The sequence below is a fragment of the Macaca nemestrina genome, chromosome 18, assembly GCF_043159975.1.
Source record: "Macaca nemestrina isolate mMacNem1 chromosome 18, mMacNem.hap1, whole genome shotgun sequence".
NCBI classification, from domain to species: Eukaryota; Metazoa; Chordata; class Mammalia; order Primates; family Cercopithecidae; genus Macaca; species Macaca nemestrina.
The window spans coordinates 52,356,635-52,377,417 of NC_092142.1; the positions used below are offsets into that span (position 1 = coordinate 52,356,635).

General features: G+C 42.9%; 1 protein-coding gene and 1 pseudogene across 1 annotated transcript in view; both read left to right on the top strand.

Moving 5' to 3' along the window:
- LOC105494099 (RB transcriptional corepressor like 2) overlaps nucleotides 1-20,783 on the top strand; it is a 128,484-nt gene that overhangs the window by 24,992 nt on the left and 82,709 nt on the right. The gene's annotated exons all lie outside the window — the stretch shown is intronic.
- Nucleotides 1,225-16,580, top strand: LOC139359877 (large ribosomal subunit protein eL6 pseudogene; annotated as a pseudogene).

Below are 20,783 nucleotides of genomic sequence, written 5' to 3' on the forward strand. Positions count from 1 at the left end.
TCAACAAAGTAATACTTTGTACTTTGTAAAGATTAGGAGAATTGACAAACTTATAGTTAGACTCACCAAGAAAAGTAGAGAGAGCAAAAAAAGAGAAGGAAGGGGAGACAGAGATGGAGAGAGAGAGAGAGAAAATATTCAGTTATTACAACTGGGCATAAAAGGACATTGCTGCTGACCTTAGATAAATAAAAGGATTATGAGGAAATAAAATTAACAATTGTATTACAACAAATTAGATAACATAGATGAAATGGAAAAATTTCTAGAAACACAAACTACCAAAGTTGACTAAAGAAGTAATAGAAACTTGATTCATGTATTTTGAAAAAGTTTGGCAGTTTTTTTTTTAAAGAAATATGATCTGATCATTCCATTCTTAAGGATTTAGCCAAGAACATTATATGTTCATACAAAGATTCATATATTAATGTTCATTGCAACTTTATTTTAATAGCCAAAAAGTGAAAACAACCCAAATTTCTATCAACAATTGAATGGATATGTTATGTTCATACTTATTATTAAGCAATAAAAAAAGAATGAATCATTGATCAATGCTACAATATAGATGAATCTGAAAATAATTATGCTGGATGACAGAAGACAGAAAAAAGTACACACAATGCATGGTTTCATTTATATACATTTTAAAGAATGCAAAATTTCACAGAAAGCAGATCAGCGATTATCTGGAGTTAAAGAGTGGGACAGGGATGAGTGGGAAGAAGGAATTACAGAGACACACAAGGAAAGTTTTTGGGATGATTGAAATGTTTTTATTGTCCTGATGGTTTCACAGATATATACATAGAGCAACCTATCAAACACTTTAATTATGTTCACTTTATTGTATTTCTTTTGTGCTTCAATAAAGCTGTTTAAAAATGACATATGCGGCCAGGCGCGGTGGCTCACACCTGTAATTCCAACACTTTGGGAGGCTGGAGAATGGCGTGAACCTGGGAGGTGGAGCTTGCAGTGAGCCGAGATCGCGCCACTGCACTCCAGACTGGGCGACAAAGCGAGACTCCGTCTCAAAAAAAAAAAAAAAAGACATATGCATGATTTAATCAGTAGCTTTAGAAGTGCTCATTTTTAACTGACCTTTTGGAAACCATCAAATGTATGTTGAATATGGGTGTCTGTGCCTGTTTTAAGGTTTTTCATTTCTCTCTCTCTCTTTTTTTTTTTAAGAGGCAGTCTTGCTCTGTCGCTCAGACTGTAGTGCAGTGGTGTGATCTTAGCTCACTGCAACTTCCGCCTCCCAGGTTTAAGGGATTCTCCTGTATCAGCCTCCTGAGTAGCTGGGATTACAGGCGACTGCCACCACGGTGGCTAATTTTTTGTATTTTTAGTGGAGATGGGGCTTCACCATGTTGGCCACGCTGGTCTCAAACTCCTGTCCTCAAGTGATCCGCCCGCCTCGGTCTCCGAAAGTGCTGGGATTACAGGTGTGAGCCACCTTGCTCAGCCTCATTTCTCTTCTTAGTAAAGCATTGTCCAAGTAAAATCTCTGTATCATAATATCCATCTATCAGACACTGTCTTCATCCTTTGAATCATGGAACTTTTATCCTCAATTGGCCTAGATTATTGTACCAATTTCTCAGCCACTTTTCCTGTGTTCCTTTGCTTTAGTTTCATATGTATTTTATTTTGGCACTAGAAATGATAAGAAAGCTAGGGCCTCCTGAGGGCAGGATTATATGAGATTTCAAATAACTTCAATAGAGATAATGATAAAGGAAACTATAGAAAATAAACAATTGATAAGAAGTAGGGGAATACTGCCACCTTTGGACTAGAGAGAATAGTTATCTTCATTTTTCTTTCGTTATGCCTTTTTGTGAATCTTGAACTTAATAAAAATATTTCTCGTGGGCTGATATCATGCCTTTTTAAAATACACTTTTATTTTAAGTTCAGGGGTACATGTGGAGGCTTGTTACATGCCTATGTAACATACATACCTATGTAACATGTGTCATGGGGGTTTGTTGTACAGATTATCTCATTACCCAGGTATTAAGTCTAGTATCCATTAGTTATTTTTTTATTCTCTCCATGTGTTCTCATCATTTAGCTCCCACCTATAAGTGAGAACTTGCAATGTTTCATTTTCTGTTCCTGCGTTTGTTTGCTAAGGGTAATGGGAAGACAACCTAGGCAATACCATTCAGGACATAGGCACAGGCAAAGATTTCATGATGAAGATGTCAAACACAATTACAACAGAAGCAAAAATTGACAAATGGGATCTAATTAAACTGAAGAGTTTCTGCACAGCGAAAGAAACTATCATCAGACTGAACAGGCAACGTACAGAATGGGAGACAATTTTTGCAAACTATGCATCTAGTGAAGGTCTAATATCCAGCATCTATACAGAACTTCAAACTTCCTAAAGAAAACCAAATCACCCCATTAAAAAGTGGACAAAGGACATGAACAGATACTTCTCAAAAGAAGAGACGTCTCTTTCCCATCTTGCAAGATGGTGGGTGAAAAAGTTGAGAAGCCAGATACTAAAGAGAAGAAACCCGAAGCCAAGAAGGCTGATGCTGGTGGCAGGGTGAAAAAGGGTAACCTCAAGGCTAAAAAGCCCAAGAAGGGGAAGCCCCATTACAGCCGCAACCCTGTCCTTGTCAGAGAAATTGGCAGGTATTCCCGATCTGCCATGTATTCCAGAAAGGCCATGTACAAGAGGAAGTACTCAGCCGCTAAATCCAAGGTTGAAAAGAAAAAGGAGGAGGAGCTTCTTGCAACTCTTATAGAACCAGTTGGTGGTGACAAGAACGGCGGTACCCGGGTGGTTAAACTTCGCAGAATGCCTAGATATTATCCTACTGAAGATGTGCCTCGAAAGCTGTTGAGCCATGGCAAAAAAAAAAAACCCATCAGTCAGCACTGAGAAAACTGCAAGCCAGCATTACCCCTGGGACCATTCTGATCATCCTCACTGGACGCCACAGGGGCAAGAGGGTGGTTTTCCTGAAGCAGCTGGCTAGTGGCTTGTTACTTGTGACTGGACCTCTGGTCCTCAATTGAGTTCCTCTACGAAGAACACACCAGAAATTTGTCATTGCCACCTCAACCAAAATCGATATCAGCAATGTCAAAATCCCAAAACATCTTACTGATGCTTGCTTCAAGAAGCAGCAGCTGCTGAAGCCCAGACACCAGGAAGGTGAGATCTTCGACACAGAAAAAGAGAAATAGGAGATTACGGAGCAGCACAAGATTGATCAGAAAGCTGTGGACTCACAAATTTTACCAAAAGTCAAAGCTGTTCCTCAGCTCCAGGGCTACCTGCAATCTGTGTTTGCCCTGACGAATGGAATTGATCCTCTCAAACTGGTGTTCTAAATGTCTTAAGAACCCATTAAATAGCTAACTACAAAAAAAAAAAAAAAAAAAAAGAAGAAGAGATGTCTTATGAATTATAAGTAAAAATTCTTTGAGGTTCTTCATTTTTTAACTTTCATTCCAAAGCTTGACAGATTTACCACTATAGTATCTTGCTTTAGAATAACTTATGTAATTGCCCATGAAATTCCCAATTTTTTAGTTAACTATATTTAAAAATCTACATAAATATGCATGTAGCAAATGACTCTTATTTAGTTATTCAGAAATTCTACAATAATTTTAAATATAACACCATCTCATGGATGTATTAATATAGGATCAGAAATATTTTTTGTGTATGTTTCATCCACAGTTGAATAAGACTCCATATATCTGAGTACTCCAGGACTTTAATAATTTAATAAGAATGTATAGACATTGCGGGCATAGGCCATGCTTCCCTTTTGTCCACAGTCACTGACACGTTTTCTTATAACTTGTGTACAACAGGTTCCCCACCTTTCCTTAAGAACTCTTATCTTTTAGGGAGGTACACAATTATTATTTACTAATTTCTACACTCTTTATAACTGTGTTTTCGGTGTTTTGTTGTTTTTACAAGTAGTGTCATTATGTTTTAAAAATTCTAGAGAATGGGAACACCTGTGTCTCTTGCCCCTTCCTTTGATTCATTCATTTAGTCATGCAGTAAATATTTGAGTGCCACCTGAATGACAGGAGCCCTTCAGGAAATATGGTTATGAAGCTACACAGGTAAAGCCACCATCCAGATGAAGCATATTTTCTAATGAGAGACAATATACAGTAAGCAAGTAAATAATTGGAAATAATTGGATATGTGATAAAATTTTTGGTAGTAATAAGTGCAAAGGAGAAAAAGAAAGCAGAGTGAAGAGATTGGGTATGGCAGAGGGGCTTTTTTGTTTGTTTGTTTGTTTGTTTGTTTGTTTGGCTAAAGTGTTCTGGGAAGTGCTTTCTAAAGAGATACTTCAGCATAGACTAGAATTAAGTAAGTGAAGGAACCAAGGGAAAATCTAGGAGAAGAGTAAGCAATGTCAGAAGGCCAGAATAGAGGAGAGTGAGCAGCGCAAGAGGAAATGAGTATCAAAGTGCATAGACACCAGAACCCTGCAAGCATTTGAATTTTGTTCCAAGTGGTATAGAAATTTTGCCATTAGATCTGAGTTCTACATTAAACGATCACAATAGCTGCTGTGTGAAGAATAGGCTGCAGGGAGGCAAGAACAGAAGTAAATAAAAACCAATTAAACTATTCTAATTATTCCAGGCAAGTGGTAATTATAGCTTGGTTAAGGATGCGAGTGTCAGAAATAGTGAAAAGTGGCAAGATTGGGAATCTATATTAAAGTTACAGCAAATAGGATTTGTTCATGGCTTGGCTATGCGGGGGTATGGGAAAGTGGAAAGAATTGTAGTAAGTATTTTTGTCTCAGCAGCTAGAAGCTGACATCAGCTGAGATGGGTAGGACTAAAGGAGGAAAATGTTAGTGGAAATGGATGGCTGTAATCAAGAATTTGTTTGGGAGCATATTAGGCATAAGAGATTTCAGTGGAAATTTTGAGTTTTGGTGGGAATTCAACAATGGAATACAGGGAAGGAAAGATCAATTTGGGGCGTGTTCTGTTCATATACATGCTATCTAACTAATGCCTGTGACCAGATGGAATCACTTATTAACATGAATGTGAATAGCAGAAAGATCATTAACAGGAACTAAAGGTTAATGTTTTCTTATGTTAGGAGGTTGGGTGAAAGAAAAAGAACAAGCCCAGCAAAGTGCCTGAGAAGGAAGGTATGAAAACTTGGAGAGTATTATATCTGCCTCCTGTTCCCCTTTCCTCTTTCCTTTAAATGAAGGATAAAGACACATGGATGTCTTTGGCCTATGGATGTCCAGTTGCACCATCACCATTTACTGAAGAGGCTATCCTTCTTCTATTGAGTTGCTTTTGCAATTTTGCCATGTCAAGTACTGCCAACAAATTTAAGAGGAAAAGAGTTGTCCATTAGATTTCTCAAGGTGGAGGTCACTTGCGACCTTGGCAAAAATGATGAGTTGTGGGGATAAAAATCTTAAAGTAGATTCAAGAGAGTTGAGAGATGAGTCATATAATTTTTTTCTACAAAGGGAAGTGGGGTAAAAAATTGATAACTTGGATTAATACAGAGAGGTGCATATGTATGTGTGTGTTTGTGCATGCACACCTGTGTGTTTTGGTGGAGATAGTACATACAGCATGCTTGTGAGGTGATTGGAATGGTGCAGGAAGAGAAAAAAATGAAGATGCCAGAGAAAGGGAAACTATTATAGAAACAAAGTATTTGAGCGAGTGAAAGGGGATGGGATGTAGTGAACAAGCATTATCAAAGGCCTTTAATACATTGTAGCAGCAAAGAATAGGTGTATTCTTATGTATACATGAGAATGTATACATACAAATAAATGTGGATATATATACACACACATATATATGTATATTCCTCTTAATAGACTGAGAAAAGCTGTATGATCTTATCAACAGATGCAGAAAAAGCTTTGAACAAAATTCAGCACCGCTTGTAATTAAAATATCTAAAGAAACCCACTCAACTACAAATAGACGGGAACTTCCTTAACCAAATAAAGTATGTGTATGATGTCTGTGGCTAATGTTAGAATTAATGGCAAGAGACTTAAGTATTTGCCTTCTAAGATTATTAAGAAGTCAAGGCCAGGCATGGTGGCTCAAGCTTGTAATCCCAGCACTTTGGGAGACTGAGGTGGGCAGATCACGAGGTCAGGAGTTCAAGATCAGCCTGACCAACTTGTTGAAACCCCGTCTCTGCTAAAAATGCAAAAAATTAGCTGGGCGTGGTGGCAGGCACCTGTAATCCTAGCTACTCAGGAGGCTGAGGCAGGAGAATCCCTTGAACCCGGGAAGCGGAGGTTGCAGTGAGCCAAGATCATGCCACTGCACTCCAGCCTGGGCAACAGAGTGAGACTCTGTCTCAAAAAAAAAAAAAAAAAAGTCAAATATGTCCTCTCTAACTCCTCATACTCAACATCATACTGGAAGTCTTAGCCAGGGAAATAAGACAAGAAGAAAAATTATATAGATTGGAAAGGAAGAAACCAATTTTTATTCATAAATGAAATGATGGTCTATGTAGGAAATTGAAATGAATGTAACTTCTGGACCTAAGTGGGTAAGTATAACATACAAAAGTCAATTGTCATATGTAACAAAAAAGAGCAATAGAACAATTAAAATTTGAAATTTAATTTAGAAAACATTATTTAAAACAGTACACACACAAAGAAATGAAGTATTGAGGTATAAAGCTGAAACATTACTTTAGTGTCTGTATGTGAAATACTACAAAACACTGATGATGGAAATCAAAGAAGATCTGATTAAATGGAAAAGTAGTCAATATTCATATAGTGGAGGAATTGATATTGTTAAAATGCCAATTCTTTCAAACTTGTGCTATAGATTCAACACAATCCTAATCAAAATTCAGGAAAGCTATTTTGAAGATATTGGCAAACTTATTCTAAATTTTTTTATAGAAAGGTAAAAGACCAATGCAACATTAGAGAAGAACAAAGTGATAGGACTTGCATTACCTGACATTAAATACATCACAATGTTCTATAAATCTAAAGCAATGAAGGCATCATGGTATTGGTGAAAGAACAGACATGCAGATCAATGCAACAGAATAGAAAGTCCAGAGACAGACTCACAAATATAGTCAACTGAGATATATGTGTGTGTGTGTGTGTCTGTATATATACACACACATATCTATATATACACACACATATCTACACATATATATACACACACACATATATATCACAAAGGCAATTCAATGAAGAGAAGACAGTCTTCTCAACAAGTGCTGCTGAAACAATTAGACATACATACGTCCTCTCCCCTAAAAAATGAACCTAGACACACATCTTATACCTTACACAAAATTAACTCAAAATGTGTTATAAATTAAATGTAAAATGCAAAGCTATACCACTTGTAGAAGAAAATGCAGGAGGAAATCTATGTGACCTTGTTGGATATTTGTACCTTGATGAAATTTTAAGTACAACCCCATGAAACAAATTGACAAAAGCTTTATTAAAAGAAAAAAACCCTTTTTACTTTGTGAAATATTATGTTAAGAAGGTCAAATGGCAAGTCATAGACTGAGAATATATTTTCAAATCACAAAGGACTTGGGTTCAAAACATACAAATGACTCTTAAAATTCAACAATAAGAAATTAAGCAACCTAACTATAAAATGAGAAAAAAACGCCAGACGTGGTGGCTCATGCCTGTAATCCCAGCACTTTGGGAGGCCGAGGCGGACGGATCACGAGGTCAAGCGATCGAGACCATCCTAGCTAACACGGTGAAATCCCGCCTCTACTAAAAATACAAAAAAATAGCTAGGCATCATGGCGGGTGCCTGTAGTCCCAGCTACTTGGGAGGCTGAGGCAGGAGAATGGCATGAACCCAAGAGGCGGAGCTTGCAGTGAGCCGAGATCAGGTCACTGCACTCCAGCCTGGGAGACAGAGTGAGACTGTGCCTCAGGAAAAAAAAAAAAAAAGAGAGAAAAAAACAGTTGATCTTTGACAAAGTTGCAAAAGCAGCTCAATAGAGGAAGGATAGCCTTTTCAGTAAATGGTGGTGGTGCAACTGGACATCCATAGGCCAAAAAAATTGAACCTCAGCCTGAACCTCACATTTTTACAAAAATTAACTAAAAAATTGATTATGTACTTACATGCAAAACTAAAACTACCAAACTTCAGAAAAAATAGGAAAACGACTTTGCATCTAGGGCTAAGTAAATAGCTCTGTTATTTTACACCAAAAGCATGAACCATTGAAGGGAAAATGGGGAAAATTGCAAGTTGGACTCCATCAAAATTAAAAGTGTTTGCTCTTTGAAAGACTATGAATAGAAATAAAAATAATTACAGACCACTAAAAATATTTGCAAGCCAATATTCACAAAGGAACTCATGTATAGAATATATAACAAACTCTAAAACCACAGCAGAAAAACAAATAATCCAATTAGAAAATGTGAAAAGGACATGAAGAGATATTTCACTTAAGAGGATATTCAGATGGCAGGTAACCTATTGGGGAAAAACCCCACCCACAATATTTATCGTGGGTTCTTTTCTATTTCCTAAGCATCTCGGCTGGTTTGAGAAATAAAGGGAAAGAGTACAAGAAAGAGAAATTTAAAGCAGGATGTCCGGGGGAGACATCACATGTTAGCAGGTTCCGTGATGTTCCCCAAGCCGTAAAACCAGCAAGTTTTTATTAGTGATTTTCAAAAGGGGAAGGAGTGTATGAATAGGGTGTGGGTCACAGAGATCACATGCTTCACAAGGTAATAAAATATAACAAGGCAAGTGGAGGCAGGGCAAGATCACAGGACCACAGGATGGGGCGAAATTAAAATTGCTAATGAAGTTTCAGGCACGCATTGTCATTGATAACATCTTATCAGGAGACAGGATTTGAGAGCAGACAGCCTGTCTGACCAAAATTTATTAGGTGGAAATTTCCTCGTCCTAATAAGACTGGGAGCGTTACGGGAGACCGGGACTTATTTCATCCCTTTGGCTTTGACCGTAAAAGGTGGCCACCCCCACGGGGGCAGTTCATAGGCCTACCCTCAGGAGCGCATTCTCTTTCTCAGGGATGTTCCTCGCTGAGAAAAAGAATTCAGCAATATTTCTCCTATTTGCCTTTGAAAGAAGAGAAATATGGTTCTGTTCCATCCGGCTCACCAGCAGTCAGTTTAAGGTTACCTCCCTTGTTCCCTGAACATCGCTGTTACCCTGTTCTTTTTTCAAGGTGCCCAGATTTCATATTGTTCAAACACACATGCTCTACAAACAATGTATGCAGTTAACGCAATCATCACAGGGTCCTGAGGCGACATTCATCTTCCTCAGCTTACGAAGATGACAGGATTAAGAGATTAAAGTAAAGACAGGCATAGGAAATCACAAGGGTATTGACTGGGGAAGTGATAAGTGTCCATGAAATCTTCACAATTTATGGTCAGAGATTGCAGTAAAGACAGGCGTAAGAAATTATAAAAGTATTAATTTGGGGAACTAATAAATGTCCAGGAAATCTTCACAATTTATGTTCTTCTGCCGTGGCTTCAGCTGGTCCCTTCATTCGGGGTACAACAGTAACCAGGTGAAAAGATGTTCCATATCATTAGCCTTTAGGTAAATGCATTAAAATGACAATAAGATATCATTACCTATCACAATAAAAAATAGTAACAATAAAATGTTGGCAAGGATGTGGAGAAACTGGATCACCCATACATTATTGATGAGTTTGGCAATTCCCTACAAAGATAAAATGTTCTATACCTTGACTGCATCAACTTAAATATCAAGTTGTGATATTGTACCATAGTTTTACAAGTGTTATCATTGGGGGAAACTCAATAAAGGCTACAGAGGATCTGTAGGAAGTTATATTTCCTACAACTTCATGTGAATCTACAAAATTTTATCTCAAAATAAAAATTTGATTTTTAAAGTGGGCAACATATCTGAAGAGACACTTCATCAAAAAACATATACAGGCTGGTCGCTGTGGCTCACATCTGTAATCCCAGCCCTTCAGGAGGCTGAGGCAGGCGGATCACGAGGTCAGGAGATCGAGACCATTCTGGCTAACATGGTGAAACCCCATCTCTACTAAAAATACAAAAAATTAGCCAGGCGTGGTGGCAGGCGCCTGCAGTCCCAGCTACTCAGGAGGCTGAGGCAGGAGAATGGAGTGAACCTGGGAGGCGGAGCTTGCAGTGAGCCAAATTCACACCACTGCACTCTGCGTGGGCCACAGAGAGAGACTCTGTTTCAAACAACAACAACAACAACAACAAAACAAAGATATACAGATGACAAATCAGTATATAAAAATTTGCTAAATATCATTTTTTGGGAAATTCAAATGAAATCAACAATGAAGATACCACTACACACCTATCACAATTGTTAAAATCCAAAATCAGGAAAATTGCAATTGCTATTAACAGTTAATCTGTGGGGTGCTGAAAACTCTCATGTATTGCTTGTGGGAAAGCAAAATAGTACAACCACTTAGGACAGCAGTTTGGCAGCTTCTTACAAAGTAAAACATAGTCTCATCACATGATCCAACAATAGTGTCCCTAGGTATTTGCACACTGATTTGAAAACTTACGTGTGCACAAAACCTGTACACAAATGTTTATAGCAGCCATATTCATATTCACCCAAAACTGGAAGCAAATAAGATGATGTTCAATAAGTGAATGCATAAACAAACTACAGTACATTTCTACAATGGAATACTAGTCATTAACAAAAAGGAGCATAATGCAAAACATAGATGAATATCAAATGCATATTTCTAGGTGAAACAAGGAAGTTTGAAAAACCTACATGCATAAGTTATTGGAATGATTGATTCCATTTATATGATATTCTGGAAAAGGCAAACTATAAAGATCATTGTTTGCCAGAGATTTGGAGGACAAAAGAAAGATAAAGCCTGGGTGCGGTGGCTCACGCCTGTAATCCCAGCACTTTGGGACGGGGAGGTGGGTGAGTTGTCTGAGGTCGGGAATTTGAGACCAGCCTTGCTAATGTGGTGAAACCCCATCTCTACTAGAAAAAAAAATAATTAGCTGGGCATGGTGGCACACACCTGTAGTCCCAGCTACTTGGGAGGCTGAGGCAGGAGAATTTCTTGAACCCAGGAGGCAGAGGTTGCTGTGAGCCAAGATGGCACCATTGCCCTCCAGCCTGGGCGACAGAGCAAGACTCCATCCGGCCTGGGCAGCTTGGTGAAACCTGGTCTCTCTCGTGTGTGTCGGAGTTTTGCTCTTGTTGTGGAGGCTGGAGTGCAGTAGTGGCGTGGTCTCCACTTACCTCCGCCTCCCGGGTTTGGGTGGTTCTCCTGCCTCACCCTTCCCAGTGGCTGGGATTGCAGGCATGAGCCAACATGCCCGGCTAATTTGTTTTGTTTTGTTTTGTTTTGGTAGAGATGGAGTTTCTCCATGTTGGTCAGGCTGGTCTCAAACTCCCGACCTCAAGTGATCCACAAGCTTCGGCCTCCCAGGGTGTTGGGACTGCAGGCATGAGCCAACATGCCCTGCTAATTTTGTTTTTGTTTTTTTTTTGGTAGAGACAGGGTTTCTCCATGTTGGTCAGGCTGGTCTCAAACTCCCAACCTCAGGTTGAGAGATGACAATGTGCTAGCAGCCCTCCCTCTCAGTGCCTCCGCAACCTCAGAGTCCACTCTGGCAGCGCTTGAGGAGCCCTTCAGCCCGCCACAGCACCGTGGGAGCCCCTCTCTGGGCTGGCTGAGGCTGGAGCAACCTCCCTTTGCTTGCAGGGAGGTGTGGAGGGAGAGGCGCGGGCGGAAACCAGGGCTGCCCGCAGGGCTCGCGGGCCAGTGCGAGTTCTGGCAGGTGCCGGCGTGGGCTCCGAGGGCCCCGCACACGGAGCAGCCGGCTGGAGCCGCTGGCCCAGAGCAGTGAGGGGCTTAGCACCTGGGCCAGCAGCTGCTAAGGTTGCTAGGTCCCCTAGCAGTGCCGGCCCGCCTGTGCCACACTCAAATTCTCACGGGGCCTTAGCTGTCTCCCTGTGGAGCAGGGCTGGGACCTGCAGCCCGCCACGTCTGAGCTCCCCCGCTGTAGTGGGCTCCCGCGAGTCCTGAGCCTCCCTGACCAGCTCTGCCCCCTGCTCCGTGGCGCCCGGTCCCATGGACAGCCAAAGGGCTGTTGAGTGCAAGCCCCGCTATGGACTGGCAGGCAGCTCCGCCTCCAGCCCTGGTGCAGGAGCCACTGGGTGAAGCCAGCTGGGCTCCTAAACTGGATGGGGACTTGGAGAACTTTTATATCTGGCGGGAGGATCGTATGTGCACCAATCAGCACTCTGTATCTAGCTAACGCTGTATCTAGCTAACCAGCACTCTGTGAGTCTCTCTAGCTCAAGGATTGTAAAAGCACCAATCAGCACGCTGTCAAAATGGACCAATTAGCTCTCTGTAAAATAGACCAATCAGCTTTCTGTAAAATGGACCAATCAGCAGGATGTGGGTGGGGTCAGATAAGGGAATAAAAGCAGGCTGCCCCAGACAATAGTGGCAACCAGCTTGGGTCGCCTTTTCTACGGTGGAAGCTTTGTTGTTTTCCTATTTGGAATGAATCTTCTTGTTGCTCACTCTTTGAGTCCAGGCTGCGTTTATGGGCTGCTGTAACGGGCACCGAAAGGTCTGCAGTTTCTCTCCTGAAGCCAGCGAGACCACAAACCCACCCGGAAGAATGAACCACTCCAGACGCACTAAGCGCTGTAACACTCACCATGAAGGTCTGCAGGATCACTCCTAACAGCAAGATCAGGAACCTGCCAGAAGGAAGAAGCTCCAGACACATCTGAACGTCTGAAGGAGCAAACTCCGGATTCACCATGTTTAAGAACTGTAACACTGGGAGGGTCCGTGGCTTCATTCTTTAAGTCAGTGAGACCAAGAACCCACCAATTCCGGACCCAAAGTGATCCCCTGGCTTCGACCTGCCGCTGTGCTGGGATTGCAGGCGTGTCACTGCGCCAGGCCTAATTTATTAATCAGAAATGAATAGATCGGCCTGGCCTGGTGGCTCACATTTGTGATCCCAGGAGTTTGGATGGCCGGGCGCCGCGGATCAGTGGAGCCTAGGAGTTCCAGACCAGTCTGAGCGACATGATGAAACCTCGTCTTTTTTTTTTTTTTTTTTTTTCTTTTTTTTTTTGAGGCGTGATTTTACTCTAACCTAGGCTGCAGTGCAGTGGCGCGGTCCCGGCTCGCCGCGGTCTCTGCCTCCCGGGTTTGGGTGGTTCTCCTGCTTCATCTTCCCAAGTGGGTGGGATTGCAGGCCTGAGCCACCCTGCCTGGCTAATTTTGTTTGTTTGTTTGTTTGTTTTTGGTAGAGACACGGTTTCTCCGTGTTGGTCAGGCTGGTCTCAAGCTCCCGACCTCTGGTGATCCCCCTGCCTCGGGCTCCCAAAGTGCTGGGATTGCAGGCGTGAACCACCACGCCCGCCCTGATTTATTAATCAGAAAGGAATAGATGGCCCTGGCGTGGTGGCTCAAGCTTGTGATCCCAGGACTTTGGACAACCGGGCACCGCGGATCACTGGAGCCTAGGAGTTCCAGACCAGTCTGGGCGACATGGTGAAACCTGGTCTTTTTTTTTTTTTTTTTTCTTTTTTGAGGTGGGGTTTTGCTCTTGTTGCCCAGGCTGGAGTGCAGGGGCGCGGTCTCCGCTCGCTGTAGCCTCCGTCTCCAGGGTTTGGGTGGTTCTCCTACCGCAGCCTCCGGAGTGGCTGGGACTGCAGGCGTGAGCCACCATGCCTGGCTAATTTTGTACTTTTTTTTACTTTTTTTTTTTAATTTTTGGTAGAGACAGGGTTTCTCCACGTTGGTCGGTCTGGTCTCTAGCTCCCGACCTCAGGTGATTCGCCCGCCTCGGCCTCCCGGAGTGCTGAAATTGCAGGCGTGAGCCACTGCGCCTGGCCCATTGATTAATCAGAAAGTAATAGATCGGCCTGGCATGGTGGCTCGCGCTTGTGATCCCAGGACTTTGGACTGCCGAGCGCGACGGATCGCTTGAGCCTAGGAGTTCCAGACCGGCCTGGGCAACATGGTGAAACCCGGTCCCCTCCCCTCCCCTCCCCTTCTTTCTCCCTCCCTCCTTTCTTTTCTTTTTCTTTTTTTTTTTTTTTTTTTTTTTTGTTTGTTTGTTTGAGACGGAGTTTCGCTTTTGTTGCACAGGCTAGAGTGCAAAGGCACGATCTCAGGTAACCTCAACCTCCACGTCCCAGGTTTAGGTGATTCTCCTGCCTCAGCCTCCTGAGTAGCTGGGATTACAGGCATGAGCTACCATGCCCGGCTATTTTTGTATTTTTTTAGTAGAAACGGGGTTTCTCCGTGTTGGTCGGGCTGGTATGGAGCTCTCTACCTCAGGTGATCAGCCCGCCTTGGCCTCCCAAAGTGCTGGGATTTCAGGCATGAGCCAGCGGGCCTGGCCTGAAACCGGGTCTCTTAAGGGAAAAACGCAGGTAGTCCCAGTTACTCTGAAGGCTGATGCAGACGAGGATTGCTTGAGCCCCTGGGGGTCGAGTTGGCAGTGAGCTATGATGGCAGCGGCTGCAGTCCAGACTGGGCGACAGAGCGGGACTCTCAGGAAAAGGGAAAGGAAAAAAAGAAAAAGTAAATGAAATTGCTAAATCAAAAGAAAAAGTAAATGAAATTGCTAAATCAAGGAACAGCTTAACAGTATATTAGAGAGAAATAGAGGCAAAGGTTAGCAGACACCAGTGTTCACTTAGTGGGAACTGCAGGTGTTCCCCAGACAGGAGGCTGCTACTTTTCCAAAAAAAAATCTATTATTGACTACCAATAAAAAAGCTTGCAGGTTTGTTACAATGTACAAATAGCTAAACTTTATATAGCAATTACCCTATTCTAACACTGCTCTAAGCCTTTTCCTGCTCTGAAATAGCTACTATTGTTACCTCCATTGTAGAGAAAAGAGATCCCAGAAGTTGTTGTGGAGGGACCCTGGAAACTGACTATGAAATTGACTTGTACGTTTCAGAGTTAAATGTTCTTCCTGCTCTGCTCTTTACATTGCCACATTTTAGTTAACATACCTCTTAAAATACTGGTCCTTTCTGTATTTGGAGGGACTACTTGCAATTTGAAGTTTTATTTTTTTGCACTAAGTGTTTGGTCATAAGATCGCCTGCGTTTTATGTCAGTTTAAGTACCTCTTTAGACATTCAGTTAGGAATGTAAATAGCTAGCATTGTGTGTAAAAGGAAAGAACAGCTACTTACAACCATTTTTGTTTCATAATACAAATATAAATCAATATATATAAAACTCCATCTCTGCTTGGAATTCAGCACTGGGTGTCTTTTCCCTTCCACTTTCCTTGACAAGGCTGCCACAGTGACAGAAGCACACAGGGCTGCCTTTTAGTGACACCTGCTGGGACAGACCTGGCAGAAGGGATTGCAGATTTGCATGTTTCCTAGCTGCCTCTGCTAGCCCCTGAGTCAGCAGCCCACTCCATGCTGAGCTTGGACGGCTCAGGTTTGAAAAATTCCCCCTTCACTTGGAGCAACCGCTTTCCAGCCTCTTCATCATTCCTAAAGGAGAATGACCTACATGCCAGCATAACAGATACCCAGAAATTTATGGAAGCTTCATTGTGAGCCTGAATCCTTAACAGGGGCTCAAACTGCCAACACCGAATGAAGAGAGAGGTTTTGCAGGAAAGCCAGAAGTCATTAAAATAATGAATCACCAGGCTGGGTTTTGAGCTTCTTTCCCACTAATTTAATGCAAAGATTTATTGTCTTTACAATGTACAACGCCCATCATCAGTTGAAAATAGGAGCCGAAAATGCTTTTAAGGCTGGGTGCAGTGGCTCACGCCTGTAATTCCAGCTTTTTGGGAGGCAGAGGCGGGTGGTTCACTTGAGGTCGGGAGTTCGAGACCAGCCTGGCCAACATGATGAAACCCCATCTCTACTAAAAATACAAAAATTAGCTGGGCATGGTGGCACACGCCTGTAATCCCAGCTATTGGGGAGGCTGAAATAAGTTCATAAATTCAGCAGCTGTGAGGTAATTGGCCTAATTGCTATGCTACTTTCACTGCTTGAGGATGAACAGTGCACAGGAGAGTACAGGTTTACAGGTCTCTGAATAGTGTCATCCAAAAATGGTGAACAACCCCACCCTGAAAAACAGTTTGGTGTGTCTTTTTCACAAATTAGAAATGTGCTTAACTGTTTACTAACTAACTGCACCCCTGGCCACTTGCCCTAGAGAAATAAAAGTTGATATTCATGCAAAAACTTGTGCATGAGTTTTCAAAGCAGCTTTATTTTTAGCAACCAAACTAAATAACCCAAATGTCCTTCAACAGGTGGATGGCTAAACAAACCGTGGTACAGTCATACAATAGAATAGTACTTAGTAAAATAAAAAGGAATGAACTATTGAATGATTTGCAATGACCTCAAAGGAATTAAACTTTAAAAATTCAATCTCAGGCCGGGCATGGTGACTCACGCCTGTAATCCCAGCACTTTGGGAGGCCGACATGGGCAGATCGCGAGGTCTGGAGTTCGAGACCATCCTGGCCAACATGGTGAAACCTCGCCTCTTCTAAAAATACAAAAATTAGCCGGGCATGGTGGCACCCGCCTGTAGTTCCAGTACTTGGGAGGCTGAGGCAGGAGAATTGCTTGAACCTGGGAGGCGGAGGTTGCAGTGAGCCGAGATTGCGCCACTGCACTCCAGCCTGGGCGACAGAGTGAGACTCTGTCTCCAAAAAAGAAAAGGAAAAAAGGAGCTGGGAGTGCCTCCTGGGGGCATAAGGAAGGGACTGGCTGATAGCAAGCAGAGAAAGATTTCATCCTGACTTAGGTAGAAGACTTTACATTTTGAATGATGACTGAGGAATCCGTCCTACCAGCATGGTAGATTTAATCTCAGGAGCACAGAATTCAGCTGTGGCCTGGAAGTCAGTCAAGCCAGGTATTTAGCTTCATCAGTTGAGCAACTATTTAGCTCTAAGCACTGTTCTCAGTTCTTGGGAGAGAGGAATGTTACTGCCCTCCTTAGCCTAAAAACCCTAAGTGGCTTCTAATCACCTTTGGAATCAAGGCCGATATTTTCCCCAGGCCTTTGACCTCATCCCTACCCACATCTTGTGCCTTTTTCCTTTCACTTTTTACACTTAAACCACGTTCACATTCATTTAACTCCCTGAAGCAGCCATGCTTTTCCCTGATTCAGGGTGTTTGCATAATAAGCGTGTTCCTCTACCTGAAACAAATCCTCCTTCCCTTCCTTTAGCTATAACTTTCAGATGCTTCCCCAGGGAAATGAAGGGCAAGAAAGAAAAACCTTTGTCCACTCCTACCTACCCAATCACCCCCACCTCACCCCTTCTCTCTCCCTCCCTCTTTCTGTCTCGCAAACACATACACGTGGTTAAGGTCTTCTGTGATGCACTCCTATAGCTCCCTGAAGTTTCACTTTTATGATATGTCATATTCGCATATGCCAATTCTTGTTCTGGGTCTGTTTTCCCCATGAGATCACAACTGTATAAGGGCAGGGACCATACTCATGTAATTTACTACTATATCCTGTGTCTGGCAAAGTATTTGACATATAGTAGGCACTTACTAAACATTTGTTGAATGTTTTAATGGATGGATGGCAGGCTTTCTGGTTAAATGAATAAATTACTAATCAGACTCCAAGAACCAAACCTCTTAAACTCAATCATTAATGTTCATGCCCTCTACTCAAGATATGCTCTCACCCGTGGCCTTTTTTTTTTTTTTTTTTTTAAATCAGGGTCTCACTCTGTTGCCCAGGCTGGAGTGCAGTGGTGCAATCATAGCTCACTGCAGACTTGAACCCCTGGGCTCAAGCAATCCTCTCACCTAAGCCTCCCAAGTACCTGGGACCACAAGCATGCACCAGAACGCTCAGCAAATTTTTAAAATTTTTTGTAGAGATGGGGGTCTTGTGATGTTGCCCAGACTGGTTTCAAACTCCTGCACTTGGATGATCTTCCCATCTCAGCCTCCCAGTGTTTTAGGATTAGAGGAGTGAGCCACTGCACTGGCTACTCATGGCCTGTTAATCCTTGATATATATTCCCAGCCACTTTACTTACTCTGTTAGCAAGTAGCCCTCCCCACAATAAGAGAAAGAAAAGCTGGGTGCAGTGGCTCACGTCTGTAATCCCAGCACTTTGGGAGGTCAAGGCAGGCAGATCACGAGGTCAGGAGATCGAGACCATCCTGGCTGACATGGTGACACTCCGTCTCTACTAAAAATACAAAAAATTAGCCGGCGTGGTAGCAGGCACCTGTAGTCCCAGCTACTCGGGAGGCTGAGGCAGGAGAATGGCATAAATCCGGGAGGCGGAACTTGCAATGAGCTGAGATCACACCACTGCACACCAGCCTGGGTGACAGAGCAAGACTCTGTCTCAAATAAAAAAAAAGAAAAAGAAAGAAAAAAAAGGGTTACCAAGAGATCATATGGTGAGCCCAGTGAAAAGAAACATCTTATAGGCTGAATGCAAGAAGGAAGACAATAATAGGTAAAAGTGTCAGTGTTAGGCCGTTTGTGTGTTGCTGTTAAAAAAAAAAACACCTGAGGCTGGGCACAGTGGCTCATGCCAGCTCTTTGGGAGGCCAGCTCTGTGGGAGGCCAACGCAGTGGATCACTTGAGGTCAGGAGTTTGAGACCAGCCTGGCCAACATGGTGAAACCCCATCTCTACTAAAAATACAAAAAAAAAATTAGCCAGGCGTGGTGGCGCATGCCTATAATCCCAGCTACTTGGGAGGCTGAGGCAGGAGAATTGCTTGAATACGGGAAGCAAAGGTTGCAGTGAGCCAGGATCCCACCACTGCACTCCAGCCTGGGTGACACAACGAGAGTCTGTCTCAAAGAAAAAGAAAAAAAAGAAGAGAACCAACCAAACAACAACAACAAAACAAACTGAGACTGAATAATTTGTAAAAAGAGGTTTAGGGCCAGGTACGGTGGCTCACACCTGTAATCCCAGCACTTTGGGAGGCCTAGGCGGGTGGATCACCTGAGGTCAGGAGTTTGAGGTCAGCCTGACTAACATGGTGAAACCCTGTCTATACTAAAAAAAATACAAAAAAAATTAACCAGCACGGTGGCAGGCGCCTGTAATCCCAGCTACTCGGGAGGCTGAGGCAGGAGAATCACTTGAACCTGGGAGACTGAGGTTGCAGTGAGCTGAGATCGTGCCATTGCACTCCAGCCTGGGCAACAGAGCAAGACTCTGTCTCAAAAAAGGAAAAAAAAAAAAAAAGGTTTAATTGGCTCACAGTTCTGCAGGCTGTACCAGTGCCAGAGGCGTTACAACCAGAGCAACTCCATCTTGAATAGGGGTTGGGTAAAATAAGGCTGAAACCTACTGCGCTGCATTCCCAGGAGGTGAGGCATTCTAAGTCACAGAATGAGATAGGTCAGCAGAAGATACAAAGACCTTGCTGATAAAACATGTTGCGGTAAAGAAGCCAGCCAAAACCCAATAAAACCAAGATGGCTATGAAAGTAACCTTTGGTCGTTCTCACTGCTCATTATATGCTAATTATAATGTATTAGCATGCTAAAGACACTCCCACCAGTGCCATGACAGTTTACAAATGCCACAGCAATGTCAGTAAGTTACCCTATATGGTCTAAAAAGGGGATGAACCCTCAGTTCCAGGAATTGCCCACCCCTTTCCCAGAAAACTCATGAATAATCCACCCCTTGTTTAGCATATAATCTAGAACTAACAATAAGTATAAGTAGGTAAACGGCCCACACTGCTGTTCTGCCTGTGGAGAAGCCATTCTTTTCTTTTATTCCTTTATGTTCTTTTTTCCTTTTTTTGTGGGGGGACAGAGCCCTGCTCTGTCACCCAGGCTGGAGTGCAGTGGCCCGATCTCGGCTCACTGCAACCTCCACCTCCCAGGTTCAAGCGATTCTCCTGCCTCAGCCACCAGAGTAGCTGGGACTACAGGCGCCCACCACCACAACTGGTGAATTTTTGTATTTTTAGTAGAGGTGGGGTTTCACCATGTTGGCCAGGCTGATCTCAAACTCCTGACCTTAGGTGATCTTCCCGCCTCAGCCTCCCAAAGTGCTGGGATTACAGGCGTGAGCCACAGTGCCTGGCCTATTCCTTTACCTTTTTAATAAGCCTGCTTTCACTTTACTCCATGGACTCTCCCCGAATTCTTTCTTGTGAGAGATCCAAGAACCCTCTCTTGGGGTTTGGGGTCTGGATTGGAATCCCTTTCCTGTAACACAAGCACGACGCTGGCGTCTGCTAAGATTCTGGGGAGGCCTCGGGGAACTTTCAAGCATGGCAGAGGCGAAGTGCAAGCAGGCATATCACATGGCAAGAACAGGAGCAAGAGAGAGAGTGTGAGGAGCCACGCGCTTTTAATTGACCAGATCTCGTGACAACACACTCACCATTTGGAGGACAGCACCAAGCCATGAGGGCTCCGACCAGATGAGACCTCACCTCCCACCAGGTCCCACCCCTAACATTGGGGATTACATTAGACAGAAGATTTGGGTGGGGACAAATATTCAGCTATATCAGTGTCTGAAACCTCAGTGCTACAAAGCAGTTGAGGGTAGATAATACCATACCATGATACCATACCACTCCAACATCCTTGTAGGTACCATAAGGCAATAATTGTTTTTTGTTTTTGTGTTTGGTTGTTTGTTTTGAGACGGAGT